This window comes from Triticum urartu, chromosome 3, assembly GCF_003073215.2.
Source record: "Triticum urartu cultivar G1812 chromosome 3, Tu2.1, whole genome shotgun sequence".
Lineage (NCBI taxonomy): Eukaryota > Viridiplantae > Streptophyta > Magnoliopsida > Poales > Poaceae > Triticum > Triticum urartu.
The window spans coordinates 493,721,518-493,737,868 of NC_053024.1; the positions used below are offsets into that span (position 1 = coordinate 493,721,518).

A 16,351-nucleotide genomic window follows, 5' to 3' on the forward strand; every position below is an offset into this window, starting at 1 on the left:
TCATTCTTGGAGGCGCACACGGGCTCGAGGGACTAGAGGACGGTGACTTTGGTGGAGCGGTGCTTCATCTTACACATTGATGGTGGCGGATCTCGGCGGCGTGGCGCTGTGGAGACTCGGCGTCTGATGCGCGGAGATGGACTCGTGCAGGAGGTGGAAGCTGTCTGGCATCACGGTGGCGTTGATGGCAGATAGGCCTGGCAAGGTCGGTGCAACAGTACAGCTCTGAAGATGGATTGGTGGCAGGCGGCTGCGGCGTCCTCATACCCGGCAGGGGTCCTGGTTGAGAAGCACGCCGGACTGGTGGGTGCCCATACCAGGCAGGCGTCCTGGGTGGGACCTCAAGTCTTTAGATGTTTAGGTTTGGCTGCGTGGTCTGTTTGGTATTAGGCCCAGACTTTCAGCGCCCCTACATCAACTGGATAGGGATAGCGACAGTTGTTGCTTGTTTTGGTGGCTTTAGACTTAGTGTTGTATGACTCTGTACGGTCTTGTGTCAATAATTAATAAAATGGCCGTATGCATCGCCCAGATGCAGAGGCCGGAGGTCGTCCTCCTTTTCTAAAAAAAAATAATAATAAAATTCTAAATTATGCCATCCCACAACTTTCCCTAGAGCTCTTTCCCTACCAGATGTTTAAACAATATCCTAGGGATACATCATATTCATACCTTTCCTGTACAAAGATGCAATTTGAATATAAATTAAAATTCATATATACCATAATTCAAATAATTAAATTCAAAGCAATATTTCAAATTTATAAATCACATCCAAAATTCATCATATACATCAAATTCATAATGAATGAACACATACATCAGATACATGGTCAACTTAAAACCAAATTCAAAAAAAAGCTATAGCTGAAGTTAGTTATTGCAAGTAGAACACCTTGACCAATATGTACAAGCAATGTTGGTCACGCTGAGTAACAAAAAAAACTTGTTACAACATGCTATCTATACATGCACCCAAAATCATTAACTATCAAGAGGTTGCCTTCCCAGGAGGGACAAAGCTGAGTGAATTAGTTCCAGATGCATTATCAATAAAAATCCAACCATCCCTTCAACACCTGCGCCAGGCTCCAGATTCAAATCTTGGGGAGAAGCATCCAAAGTGACATTATGGTCCTGAAATTATGTTGACAAGCAGTTTAGCACATAGTTATGAGGCTTGAATATTCTGGTAGAATTTTGGTAGCATGATCATAATTTGCACAATATGGACAGGAGAATGTAATCCCTCCCCACAGCCCACATAGCCCTGGCAATGAAAATATATGATCATGCTTCGCACGGAAGCAGCAGAACCACATATCACCACACATAACGCTTTGCACATCGCAGAAGCATGCATTTGAACATCAGAATTGCAGGAATATACAAAGTTTGTATAATCCAAAGTTAATTTCAGAAAACTTACATGATCTGCATGTTCCTGAGCACACAAATTTAGTGGTTCTTGGCTCGTTTCAAGGATCTGCAAGATAAGGGCCCGGTTGTGAAAACATACACGGGCATGCTCATGTAAATCAACTTGTACATTACCCGTGTCTCAAATAGATTAAAATACATACATGGCCAGTTAAGTGATGTGTTCCGTATACACTACTCAGATCATGCTTACCCTGTTCTACAGGAAAAACGTACCAAAGGAAAGGATAGCTCTATGGATTAGTGTTCCCCTAGTTCTGTAAAGTTTCAGCTGAATTTGAGCTGCAGAAAATAGCAGAAAAGAAACTATGCAATCAAAATATACTAAATCTATTGATATGGTATTCATAGCTCCCAATTACAATAACAAAGGTAAAATAATTTGCTAACACTCCATTAGATGTTGATTTTATGCATGGAAACGAATTTAAGCAAATCATCACTCTAAAATCTATAACCGACAGAAGCAAAATGGTCTTACATCCGTGCAAGAGCTCCCCCCCTATGAGACGCATGTACATATACTGGTGAATCTGCATCCCAAGTTGATGTTGCTTCTCCAAGCTAGAAAACAACAATGTAGTCTCTAAACAATCCTTGGTACCTTTAAATCACGAAAACATTCAGTCAGGAAATATGTTTTAAGTTAACAAAAAGGTAGTGCAGGAGAGACGACTACCAAGGATATCATTCCAAGTCATAGCAACTGAGAACTTAAAACTGAAATGGGATCATTAGAAGGAAGATTGTTCCAGCAACCATCACAATTTCCCTCAAAAGAGAGGATAAAAGAGTACCTATCAACAACTTTGGTTGCTTTGCCCACACAAACAATCAACAATCTAGTTGCCATAGTATCCAGGGCACTAGCATGCAATGGCGGAGCTTCATGGGGGCAAACATGGGCGGTCGCCCCCCAGCGAAAAGGATTTTTTTTAGTACCAGGTAGTAGTACTGCACACTACAACCAATAAGGCACAGTTATCACATCCTTCTCACGCTCTGCATCAGAGACAAACAAGCAGCGACCCAATACTGTAGCTCGTCTTCTGCTCTTTTGTCTAGCGCGGACTTTGCGACCGGCGACGCGTGAGCATGGGGTCAGGGAACCACGACACAGACCACTAGAGCTTGCCGGCGTTGGGCCAGATGCCAGAGGCTGGTGCTTAGAGCTCCTGGGCTCCTCTAGTCACGGTCGTGCTTAGGCATCAGGCCACTGCCAGCGTTGTGTAAAAGTGAGGTTGTGAGCAGCAAGACCAGTCTAGCCTCCCTCTTCCAACTGGGAATTTAATCCTGCTATACTGAAGTCCAACTCTTATGATTACACCTTTTCAGTGTAGATTCTTGCATGTTTCATCTTAACTAGTTGTAGTTCTAATTAAAAATTGTTGTTTAGAGACGTAATTGTTGTTTAGAGACGTAATGGTTAAAAGAAAGACCATTGATTTAACATTTTCTACAACAAGTGCCGAGCCTGTATTTTCTACTCTGAAGATTAAGATGACAATGCTACGTAGTAATATGTTGGAAGATGATTTACTATCCAGTAGCTTGTGTTAAGCACATAGAGTAAAATCACAGCCAAGAATTTCTTATGCAATTTAGGAGCGGAAAGAAACAAAGAGCTGATCTTTAGTGATTAAGTCAATACTCCATATTTAATTAGTATTTTGGTTCAGTTTTATTTGTTACCAAGTAGCTTATATATAATTAATGTTAGAAATGTATTTTGTCTAATGTGGATAAGATCAATGTAATTATCTATGTTCTCAGTATTTTGCAAAATCTAACTTGTTTAAGTGGACGGCGTTCGTGAGCGTCTGCGAACGGAAAAAATAAACTAACATGGTTGTTAAAGTAACAAAGATAGTGCAATTTTTGCTTCGCGGATATGCAGACGCTGTCCGCTTGCATCCCTTATAGTCGTATGATTTTGTATTTGATTTTTTTTCTTTGCCCCTCCTTAGATTTCTTTCAAGCTCTGCCACTGCTAGCATGGCCAACCTGCATCATAGATTGGCGAACGCTTTGAGGCAGGGGTGAAGGAGACCTAATTTAGTCGAAATTTTTGGCACTGCGCGCCCTTTCTCCCTTCGCTATCTCACTGCAGAATGGGCCCTGGGGATAAAAGGCGCGCGCGTCGACGCGGGATGCCACCTCTTTGTGTTTTTTCGGGGTGGATGGTATGCACGTGGCACCAAGACTTAGAAAATTTTATTTTCCAGTTTTTTCTCAACAGAAATGTCTTTCCCTAGAGGGATGCTGTTCATTACTTTTCTTTCTCTTGAGGAGATTAATAAGCTCTAGGTAAAGGCCTTAGCCCTAGGTAAATCATGGATTTCTAGTAGTGTGCGGTGGTATTCCGGCAGGAATCCCCCTCACTCACTGCTACGCTGAAGGCTTGCGTAGCCGGTTCCCCCCTGACGATCGTGGCCACATTGACGTATGGCTCGGTGTCCTGCATCTGTAAAAGTGTGTGTGTGTGTGTGTGTGTGTGTGGGGTGTGTGTGTGTACTATAGGGGAGCTGTTCCCCGTCCCCGCCCTCCTGCTGCTGTATTGTGCTGCCTAAACAGGCTCCATATATATATTCAGGTGGGGGAGTTCTCTCCCCCCCCCCCCCCCCCCCCCCTTGAAAATTCAAAAAAAAAAGTCTTATTTGTTTGCAATCACAATCTATTCATGCCCTGCATTGTTGCTGTTGTAATCCCCAACTGTATGTCAAATAAAAAATGCATTTGCATTCAAATCCTGGGGTAATACTATCTGGCGGACAGAGAGTGCCAAGCATTTGCTGGAAGAAGAGATGTCACTGTCTGTCCCCTCACCTGTATGGCCCCAGAAGAAACCTGCACGCTGATCTGGCTTAAACATGCTCCCTACCCTGCTAAAAATTGTTGCTGACGAGCCCTGTGTGCGCGTGCGAGGCCTGCAGAAGTGGTATCTGAATTTTTCTGTCAAAACTGATCTTGTAGTATGTTTTTTTTTGGCATTCTAAATATGACCTAAGAGCAACTCTAGCAGAGTTGCGATATCAGCCTGATCTCCATAATAACCGTCAATATGGTGACTTTGGAGCTGTGTATTAGTTACGGAGATGGGTTCGAGCGTGCTCAAAACACAAAAGACCTAGATGATTTTTTTAAAATGGGACCAAAAGATTTGCCTCGTGTCATTAATTAAAGAGAGCTAACAAGTTTTCAGAATAAACAGGAAACAAAGGCCAAAGTGGCCAATATAAGGGATTACTCTCTCGGGATTAAATCACGTAGGTTCTTGGCGCCCGCCGTTACACAACTCTTGAGCTCACCCTTTATCTTGTCGACGATTAGCAAGGGCATGGAGCTCTTCTTGCGGAAAACATGTGCATTTCTTTCGTTCCAGATCTCCCATGAGACTAGCATGATGATGGACGACATTATCTTCTTCCGCGCCCCATTGCGCCCTAACACCGAGGACCGCCACTCCTTTATCGAGCCCAAGGCTGCCTACTCCTCGAGGTGAAGTTCCTCAAGCCCGAGCCGCTCCTTTATCATTCGCCATATCCGAAGGGAATGTCTACATCCAAAAACAAGGAGAGTTGTTGCTTCGTTTTGTTGCTTACATATTTGGCGTGTCTCACAATTAGGCCACCCATCGCCGCTCAAGCCTACCCGTCATCAAAACGCGGTCTTGAATGACAAGCCAGACAAAGAATTTCCAAGTTGTTAGATAATAACGAGATAAAAGAGACACGAGAGCACACAGATTTTTACGTGGAAACCCTTGCGGGAGAAAACCACGGATGCACGAAGGCGCAATCACTATGAGGAGGAGTATTACAAGCACGAGACGACAGAGCGTCTGAGGTGCGACTACATGGGGTATATAAGAGGGGCAAAACATAGGAGTCCTTGTAGGACAAGTAAACGAGTTGTACTCGTACGCGTCGACGCCAACGCAAAAGCCCACACCGGTTGTACTATGTCTAGTCCAACCCGGTACTAGAATTTGGATCACAATTTAACAATCTCCACCTTGAGCCAAATTCCCTCCAGTAGTCGAAGAAAGTGAATAACTCCATCCAAATCAGCATAAACACCTTGTGCGTCAAAGTCCATAGGACTAGTGAGAAATACCAACTAAGCCTGAGCAAAGCTCAAACTTATTGGTCGGAACTGGCTTTGTCATCATATCAGCAGGATTATCATGAGTACTTATCTTGCATACCTTCAAATCACCTTCAGCAACAACATCTCGAATATAGTGATATCTGACATCAATGTGCTTTGTTCTCTCATGATACATTGGATTCTTTGTAAGATATATAGCACTTTGACTGTCACTAAATACGGTAGGGCAAGATGAGTCTCCACAAAGCTCAGTGTACAAACCTCTCAACCAGATAGCTTCTTTGCATGCCTTAGAAATAGCCATATACTCGGCATCAGTAGTGGAACAAGCCACAATAGACTGCAAAGTTGCTCTCCAACTCACAGCACAACCACCAATGGTGAAAACATAACCTGTGAGTGATCTTCTCTTATCAAAATCACCAGCAAAATCAGAATCAACAAAACCAACAAGTCCATCTCTAGATTTCCCAAACTGTAAATAAGCATTAGAAGTACCACGCAGGTATCTGAAAATCCACTGAACTGCTCTCCAATGCTCTTTTCCAGGATTAGCCATGTATCTACTGACAACACTCAATGCATATGATAAATCCGGACGAGAACAAACCATGGCATACATAAGTGAACCAACTGCACTTGAATAGGGAACTCTAGACATGTACTCAATATCGGCATCTGACTTAGGACATAAAGCTGATGTTAATTTGAAGTGTGCAGCTAACGGAGTACTCACCGGCTTGGCATTATGCATATTAAAACGACGAAGAACTTTATCAATATATCCCTTCTGACTTAGATACACTTTTCCAGACGGTCTATCTCTGGATATTTCCATGCCAAGTATTTTCTTTGCTGCACCCAAATCCTTCATCTCAAATTCATTACTCAATTGCTTCTTTAGTTCATTAATCTCTAACATACTCTTTGCAGCAATAAGCATATCATCAACATAAAGGAGCAAATAAATAATTGAACCTTTGACAGTTTTCAAATAAACACTGTTGGGGAACGTAGCAGAAATTCAAAATTTTCCTACGTGTCACCAAGATCTATCTATGGAGAGACTAGCAACGAGGGGAAGGAGAGTGCATCTACATGCCCTTGTAGATCGCTAAGCGGAAGCGTTCAAGAGAACAGGGTTGATGGAGTCGTACCCGTCGTGATCCAAATCACCGGAGATCCTAGTGCCGAACGGACGGCACCTCCACGTTCAACACACGTACAGCCCGACGACGTCTCCCACGCCTTGATCCAGCAAGGAGAGAGGGAGAGGTTGAGGAAGACTCCATCCAACAGCAGCACAACGGCGTGGTGGTGATGGAGGAGCGTGGCAATCCTGCAGGGCTTCGCCAAGCACCACGGGAGAGGAGATAGAGAAGGAGGGCTGCACCAATGAGAGAGATCAAATCGCGTGTTATGAGCAGCCCCTATGCCTCACTATATATAGGGGAGAGGGAGGAGGGTGCGCCCCCTCTAGGGTTCCCACCCCTAGGGGGGGCGGCAGCCCTAGATGGGAAAGGGGAGGCGGCCAAGAGGAGGTTTCCCTCCCCCCCAAGGCACCTAGGAGGTGCCTTCCCCTTGTGGGACTCTTCCCTCCTTAAAACCCTAGACGCATGGGCCTCTTGGGGCTGGTGCCCTTGGCCCATGTAGGCCAAGGCGCACCTCCCACAGCCCATGTGGCCCCCCGGGGCAGGTGGCCCCACCCGGTGGACCCCCGGGACCCTTCCGGTGGTCCCGGTACAATACCGATGACCCCGAAACTTATCCCGATGGCCGAAACAGGATTTCCTATATATAAATCTTTACCTCCGGACCATTCCGGAACTCCTCGTGACGTCCGGGATCTCATCCGGGACTCCGAACAACATTCGAACTTCCTTTATAACCCTAGCGTCATCGAACCTTAAGTGTGTAGACCCTACGGGTTCGGGAGACATGCAGACATGACCGAGACGTTCTCCGGTCAATAACCAACAGCGGGATCTGGATACCCATGTTGGCTCCCACATGTTCCACGATGATCTCATCGGATGAACCACGATGTCAAGGACTTAATCAATCCCGTATACAATTCCCTTTGTCTATCGGTATGATACTTGCCCGAGATTCGATCGTCGGTATCCCGATACCTTGTTCAATCTCGTTACCGGCAAGTCTCTTTACTCGTTCCGTAACACATCATCCCGTGATCAACTCCTTGATCACATTGTGCACATTATGATGATGTCCTACCGAGTGGGCCCAGAGATACCTCTCCGTCACACGGAGTGACAAATCCCAGTCTCGATTCGTGCCAACCCAACAGACACTTTCGGAGATACCCGTAGTGCACCTTTATAGTCACCCAGTTACGTTGTGACGTTTGGTACACCCAAAGCATTCCTACGGTATCCGGGAGTTGCACAATCTCATGGTCTAAGGAAATGATACTTGACACTAGAAAAGCTTTAGCATACGAACTACACGATCTTTGTGCTAGGCTTAGGATTGGGTCTTGTCCATCACATCATTCTCCTAATGATGTGATCCCGTTATCAACGACATCCAATGTCCATGGTCAGGAAACCGTAACCATCTATTGATCAACGAGCTAGTCAACTAGAGGCTTACTAGGGACATGGTGTTGTCTATGTATCCACACATGTATCTGAGTTTCCTATCAATATAATTCTAGCATGGATAATAAACGATTATCATGAACAAGGAAATATAATAATAATCAATTTATTATTGCCTCTAGGGCATATTTCCAACAGTCTCCCACTTGCACTAGAGTCAATAATCTAGTTCACATCGATATGTGATTAACACTCAAGGTCACATCCCCATGTGACTAACACCCAAAGAGTTTACTAGAGTCAATAATCTAGTTCACATTTACCATGTGATTAACACTCGATGAGTTCTGGGTTTGATCATGTTATGCTTGTGAGAGAGGTTTTAGTCAACGGGTCTGAACCTTTCAGATCCGTGTGCGCTTTACAAATCTCTATGTCATCTCCTAGATGTAGCTACCACGTTCTATTTGGAGCTATTCCAAATAACTGTTCTACTTGGAGCTATTCTAAATTGTTGCTCCATTATACGTATCCGGTATCTCTACTCAGAGCTATCCGGATAGGTGTTAAGCTTGCATCGACGTAACCCTTTACGACGAACTCTTTTACCACCTCCATAATCGAGAAAATTCCTTAGTCCACTAGTTACCAAGGATAACTTTGACCGCTGTCCTGTGATCCATTCTTGGATCACTCTTGTACCCCTTGACTGACTCATGGCAAGGCACATTTCAGGTGCGGTACACAGCATAGCATACTGTAGAGCCTATGTTTTAAGCATAGGGGATGACCTTCGTCCTTTCTCTCTATTCTGCCGTGGTCGAGCTTTAAGTCTTAACTTCATACCTTACAACTCAGGCAAGAACTCCTTCTTTGACTGATCTATCTTGAACACCTTCAAGATCATGTCAAGGTATGTGCTCATTGAAAGTACCATTAAGCGTTTTGATCTATCCTTATAGATCTTGATGCTCAATGTTCAAGTAGCTTAATCCAGGCTTTCCATTGAAAAACACTTTCCAAATAACCCTATATGCTTTCCAGAAATTCTACGTCATTTCTGATCAACAATATGTCAACAACATATATTCATCAGAAATTCTATAGTGCTCCCACTCACTTCTTTGGAAATACAAGTTTCTCATAAACTTTGTATAAACCCAAAATCTTTGATCATCTCATCAAAGTGTACATTCCAACTCCGAGATGCTTACTCCAGTCCCTAGAAGGATTGCTGGAGCTTTGCATACTTATTAGCATCTTTCAGGATTGATAAAACCTTCCGGTTGTATCACACACAACCTTTCCTCAAGAAAAATCGTCGAGGAAACAATGTTTTGACATCCTATCTGCAAGATTTCATAAATAATGCAGTAATCGCTAATATAATTCCAACAGACTCTTAGCATCCCTACGAGTGAGAGAGTCAAATCGTAGTCAACTCCTTGAACTTGTCGGGAAACTTCTTAACGACAAGTCGAGCTTTCTTAATGGTGACATTTACCATCATTGTCCGTCTTCCTTTTAAAATCCATCTATACTCAACAGCCTCACGACCATCGAGCTGTTCTGTCAAAGTCTACACTTTGTTTCCATACATGGATCCTCTCTCGGATTTTATGGCCTCGAGCCATTTATCGGAATCCGGGCCCACCATCGCTTCTCCATAGCTCGTAGGTTCATTGTTGTCTAGCAACATGACTTCCAAGATAGGATTACGTACCACTCTGAAGTAGTACGCATCCTTGTCATCCCACGAGGTTTGGTAGTGACTTGATCCGAAGTTTCATGATCACTATCATAAGCTTCCACTTCAATTGGTGTAGGTGCCATAGGAACAACTCCCTGTGCCCTGCCACACACTAGTTGAAGAGACGGTTCAATAACCTAATCAAGTCTCCACCATCCTCCACTCAATTCTTTCGAGAGAAACTTTTCCTCGAGAAAGGACCCGATTCTAGAAACAATCCCTTATTGCTTTCGGATCTGAGACAGGAGGCATACCCAACTGTTTTGGGTGTCCTATGAAGATGCATTTATCCGCTTTGGGTTCGAGCTTATCAGCCTGAAACTTTTTCACATAAGCGTCGCAGCCCCAAACTTTTAAGAAATGACAGCTTAGGTTTCTCTAAACCATAGTTCATACGGTGTCATCTCATCGAAATTACTTGGTGCCCTATTTAAAGTGAATGTGGTTGTCTCTAATGCCTAACCCATAAACTATCATGGTAATTAGATAAGAGACATCATGGTATGCATCATATCCAATAGGGTGCAGTTATGATGTTCGGACACACCATCACACTATGGTGTTCAGGCTGTATCAGTTGTGAAACAATTTCCACAATGTCTTAATTCTGTGCCAAACTCGTAATTCAGATATTCATCTCTATGATCATATCATAGATATTTTATCCTCTTGTCACGACGATCTTTCAACTTCACCCTGAAATTACTTGAACCTTTCAATAATTCATACTCGTGATTCATCAAGTAAATATACTCAACATTTACTCAAATCATCCGTGAAGTAAGAGCATAACGATATCCACTACATGCCTCAGCACTCATTGGACTGCACACATCAAAATGTATTACTTCCAGCAAGTAGCTTTCTGGTTCCATTTTATTGAAACCGAGGCTTTTAGTCATCTTGCCCATGTGGTATGATTTGCATGTCTCAAGTGATTCAAAATCAAGTGAGTCCAAACGGTCCATTTGCATGGAGTTTCTTCATGCACACACACCAATAGACATGGTTCGCATGTCTCAAACCTTTCAAAAACGAGTGAGTCCAAAGATCCATCAACATGGAGCTTCTTCATGCGTTTTATACCGATATGACTTACGTGGCAGTGCCACAAGTAGGTGGTACTATCATTACTATCTTTTGGCATGAACATGTGTATCACTACGATCGAGATTCAATAAACTATTCATTTTAGGTGCAAGACCATTGAAGGTATTATTCAAATAAACAGAGTAACCATTATTCTCCTTAAATGAATAACCGTATTGCGATAGACATAATCCAATCACGTCTATGCTCAACGCAAACACCAAATAACAATTATTTAGGTTTAACACCAATCTCGATGGTAGAGGGAGCGTGTGATGCTTGATCATATCAATATTGGAAACACTTCCAACACATATCGTCAGCTCACCTTTAGCTAGTCTCCGTTTATTCCGTAGCTTTTATTTCGAGTTGCTAACACTTAGCAACCGAACCGGTATCTAATACCCTGGTGCTACTAGGAGTACTAGTAAAGTACACATCAACACAATGTATATCCAATATACTTCTATCGACCTTGCCAGCCTTCTCATCTACCAAGTATCTAGGGTAATTCTGCTCCAGTGGTTGTTCCCCTTATTACAGAAGCACTTAGTCTCGGGTTTGGGTTCAACCTTTGGTTTCTTCACTAGAGCAGCAGCTGAATTGCCGTTTCATGAAGTATCCCTTCTTGCCCTTGCCCTTCTTGTAACTAGTGGTTTCACTAACCATCAACAATTGATGCTCCTTCTTGATTTCTACTTTCGCGGTGTCAAACATCGCGAATATCTCAAGGATCATCATATATGTCCCTGATATATCATAGTTCATCACGAAGCTCTAGCAGCTTGGTGGTAATGACTTCGGAGAAACATCACTATCTCATTTGGAAGATCAACTCCCACTTGATTCAAATGATTGTTGTACTCAGACAATCTGAGCACAAGCACAACAATTGAGCTTTTCTCCTTAGTTTGTAGGCTAAGAAAATCATCGGAGGTCTTATACCTCTTGACGTGGGCACGAGCCTGAAATCCCAATTTCATTCCTCAAAACATCTCATATGTTTCGCGACGTTTCAAAAACGTTTTCGGTGCCTCAATTCTAAACCGTTTAACTGAACTATCACGTAGTTATCAAAATGTGTATGTCAGATGTTCGCAACATCCACAGATAACGTTCGAGGTTCAGCACACTGAGCGGTGCATTAAGAACATAAGCCTTCTATGAAGCAATGAGGACAATCCTCAGTTTACGGACCTAGTCCGCATAATAGCTACTATCAACTTTCAACTAATTTTTCTCTAGGAACATATCTAAACAGTAGAACTATAGCGTGAGCGATGACATAATTTGCGAATACCTTTTGACTATGTTCAGGATAATTAAGTTCATCTTATGAACTCCCACTCAGACAGACATCCCTCTAGTCATCTAAGTGATTACATGATCCGAGTCAACTAGGCCGTGTCCGATCATCACGTGAGACGGACTAGTCAACGTCGGTGAACATCTTCATGTTGATCGTATCTACCATACGACTCATGCTCGACCTTTCGGTCTTCTGTGTTCCGAGGCCATGTCTATGCACATGCTAGGCTCGTCAAGCTAACCCTAAGTGTTTTGCATGTGTAAAACTGTCTTACACCCATTGTATGTGAACGTAAGGATCTATCACACCCGATCATCACGTGGTGCTTCGAAACGACGAACTTTAGCAACGGTGCACAGTTAGGGGAGAACACATTCTTGAAATTGTAAAGAGGGATCATCTTATTTACTACCGTCGTTCTAAGTAAATAAGATGCAAAAACATGATAAACATCACATGCAATCAAATAATAGTGACATGATATGGCCAATATCATATAGCTCCTTTGATCTCCATCTTGGGGCTCCATGATCATCTTGTCACGTCATCGACATGCAAGTCGTGATTCCTATTACAAGAACATGATCAATCTCATACATCACATATATCATTCATCACATCCTTTTGGCCATATCACATCACATAGCATATCCTGCAAACACAAGTTAGACGTCCTCTAATTGTTGTTTGCATGTTTTACGTGGCTGCTATGGGTTTCTAGCAAGAACGTTTCTTACCTACGCAAAACCACAACGTGATATGCCAATTTCTATTTACCCTTCATAAGGACCCTTTTCATCGAATCCGATCCGACTAAAGTGGGAGAGACAGACACCCGCTAGCCACCTCATGCAAATAGTGCATGTCAGTCGGTGGAACCTGTCTCACGTAAGAGTACGTGTAAGGTCGGTCCGGGCCGCTTCATCCCACGATGCCGCCGAATCAAGATAAGACTAGTAACGGCAAGCATATTGAACAAAATCAACGCCCACAACTACTTTGTGTTCTACTCGTGCATAGAATCTACGCAATAGACCTAGCTCATGATGCCACTCTTGGGGAACATAGCAGAAATTCAAAATTTTCCTACGTGTCACCAAGATCTATCTATGGAGAGACTAGCAACGAGGGGAAGGAGAGTGCATCTACATACCCTTGTAGATCGCTAAGCGGAAGCGTTCAAGAGAACGGGGTTGATGGAGTCGTACTCGTCGTGATCCAAATCACCGGAGATCCTAGTGCCGAACGGACGGCACCTCCGCGTTCAACACACGTACAGCCCGACGACGTCTCCCACGCCTTGATCCAGCAAGGAGAGAGGGAGAGGTTGAGGAAGACTCCATCCAACAGCAGCACAATGGCGTGGTGGTGATGGAGGAGCGTGGCCATCCTGCAGGGCTTCGCCAAGCACCACGGGAGAGGAGATAGAGAGGGAGGGCTGCACCAATGAGAGAGATCAAATCGCGCGTTATGAGCAGCCCCTATGCCTCACTATATATAGGGTAGAGGGAGGAGGGTGCGCCCCCTCTAGGGTTCCCACCCCTAGGGGGGGCGGCAGCCCTAGATGGGAAAGGGGAGGCGGCCAAGAGGAGGTTTCCCTCCCCCCCAAGGCACCTAGGAGGTGCCTTCCCCTTGTGGGACTCTTCCCTCCTTAAAACCCTAGGCGCATGGGCCTCTTGGGGCTGGTGCCCTTGGCCCATGTAGGCCAAGGCGCACCTCCCACAGCCCATGTGGCCCCCTGGGGCAGGTGGCCCCACCCGGTGGACCCCCGGGACCCTTCCGGTGGTCCCGGTACAATACCGATGACCCCGAAACTTGTCCCGATGGCCGAAACAGGATTTCCTATATATAAATCTTTACCTCCGGACCATTCCGGAACTCCTTGTGACGTCCGGGATCTCATCCGGGACTCCGAAAAACATTCGAACTTCCTTTATAACCGTAGCGTCATCGAACCTTAAGTGTGTAGACCCTACGGGTTCGGGAGACATGCAGACATGACCGAGACGTTCTCCGGTCAATAACCAACAGCGGGATCTGGATACCCATGTTGGCTCCCACATGTTCCACGATGATCTCATCGGATGAACCACGATGTCAAGGACTTAATCAATCCCGTATACAATTCCCTTTGTCTATCGGTACGATACTTGCCCGAGATTCGATCGTCGGTATCCCGATACCTTGTTCAATCTCGTTACCGGCAAGTCTCTTTACTCGTTCCGTAACACATCATCCCGTGATCAACTCCTTGATCACATTGTGCACATTATGATGATGTCCTACCGAGTGGGCCCAGAGATACCTCTCCGTCACACGGAGTGACAAATCCCAGTCTCGATTCGTGCCAACCCAACAGACACTTTCGGAGATACCCGTAGTGCACCTTTATAGTCACCCAGTTACGTTGTGACGTTTGGTACACCCAAAGCATTCCTACGGTATCCGGGAGTTGCACAATCTCATGGTCTAAGGAAATGATACTTGACACTAGAAAAGCTTTAGCATACGAACTACACGATCTTTGTGCTAGGCTTAGGATTGGGTCTTGTCCATCACATCATTCTCCTAATGATGTGATCCCGTTATCAACGACATCCAATGTCCATGGTCAGGAAACCGTAACCATCTATTGATCAACGAGCTAGTCAACTAGAGGCTTACTAGGGACATGGTGTTGTCTATGTATCCACACATGTATCTGAGTTTCCTATCAATACAATTCTAGCATGGATAATAAACGATTATCATGAACAAGGAAATATAATAATAATCAATTTATTATTGCCTCTAGGGCATATTTCCAACAAACTATCATAATTAGACCTTTTGAAACCTTGAGAGAGCATAAAGGTGTCAAATCTCTTGTACCACTGTCTCGGGGATTGCTTCCATCCATAAAGAGATTTCTTTAACTTACACACAAGCTTTTCTTTTCCAGGAATAACAAAACCTTCAGGTTGTTCCATATAAATATCCTCTTCTAATTCTCCATGTAAGAATGCAGTTTTAACATCCAATTGTTCAAGCTCAAGATCATGCATGGCAACAATACTGAGTAAAGTGCGAATAGAGCTATGGTTCACAACAGGAGAAAAGACTTCGTTATAGTCAATACCTGGAATCTGACTATAACCTTTAGCAACTAACCTTGCTTTATATCTTGTCTCATCATTAGGAGAAACACCTTCTTTCCTCTTGAAAACCCACTTGCAACGAATAGGTTTCTTCTCTCTAGGTAATCTTACTAAATCCCAAGTGCCATTCTTTTCAAGTGATTCCATCTCATCATGCATAGCGGTCATCCACTTATTACTATCACTAGAAATAATAGCCTCGGAATATGAAGAAGGCTCAGCATTACCTTCAATTTCTTCTGCAACAGATAAAGCAAAAGAAACAATATTGCACTCTTCAGTTAACCTGTCAGGTTTATTACTACCCCGTCTAACTCTGTCACGTGCAAGATTCCAACTGGGTGGAACAATAGGCTAATTTGGAGTGGGAGTGACATGATCATCATTAACGACGGGTTCATCATGTGCATCAACAATTTCATTTCGAGATGTATCACCTGAATCAATAACATGCTCCACCTGAACAGTAGACTCCTGAACAATAGGCTGATGTTCACTCTCAACGGGAACATTAGTAGATGAAACATCATGTAACATAGCAGATTCATTAAAGATAACATTTCTGCTAATAACAACCTTCTGGGTTTCAGGATTCCATAATTTAAAACCTTTAACACCAGACTTATAACCAAGAAAGATGCACTTAACAGCCCTAGGCTCCAACTTTCCATTATCAACATGAGCATAAGCAGTGCAACCAAAAACTCTCAACTGTGAATGATCAGCAGGTGAACCAGACCATACCTCAATTGGAGTTTTCTTATTAAGAGCAATAGATGGTGAACGGTTAATGAGATAACAAGCAGTGGAAGCGGCCTCAGCCCAAAAACGCCTATGCAAACCTGCATTGGACAACATGCAACGGGCTCTGGAAATAATGGTCCTGTTCATACGCTCAGCAACACCGTTTTGTTGAGGAGTATAAGGAACGGTGTAATGTCTGACAATGCCTTCA

The 16,351-nt window shown here is 43.8% G+C and overlaps 1 long non-coding RNA gene across 1 annotated transcript; it reads right to left on the bottom strand.

Annotated features, from left to right (window-relative positions):
* Positions 1–883: 883 nt before the first annotated feature.
* Positions 884–2,208, bottom strand: LOC125548547. The gene is made up of 3 exons (XR_007301115.1): positions 1,922–2,208; positions 1,430–1,486; positions 884–1,137 (listed from the first exon to the last, which is right to left on the bottom strand). It is a non-coding gene; the product is annotated as an uncharacterized LOC125548547 (long non-coding RNA).
* Between the last annotated feature and the right edge of the window lie 14,143 nt (positions 2,209–16,351).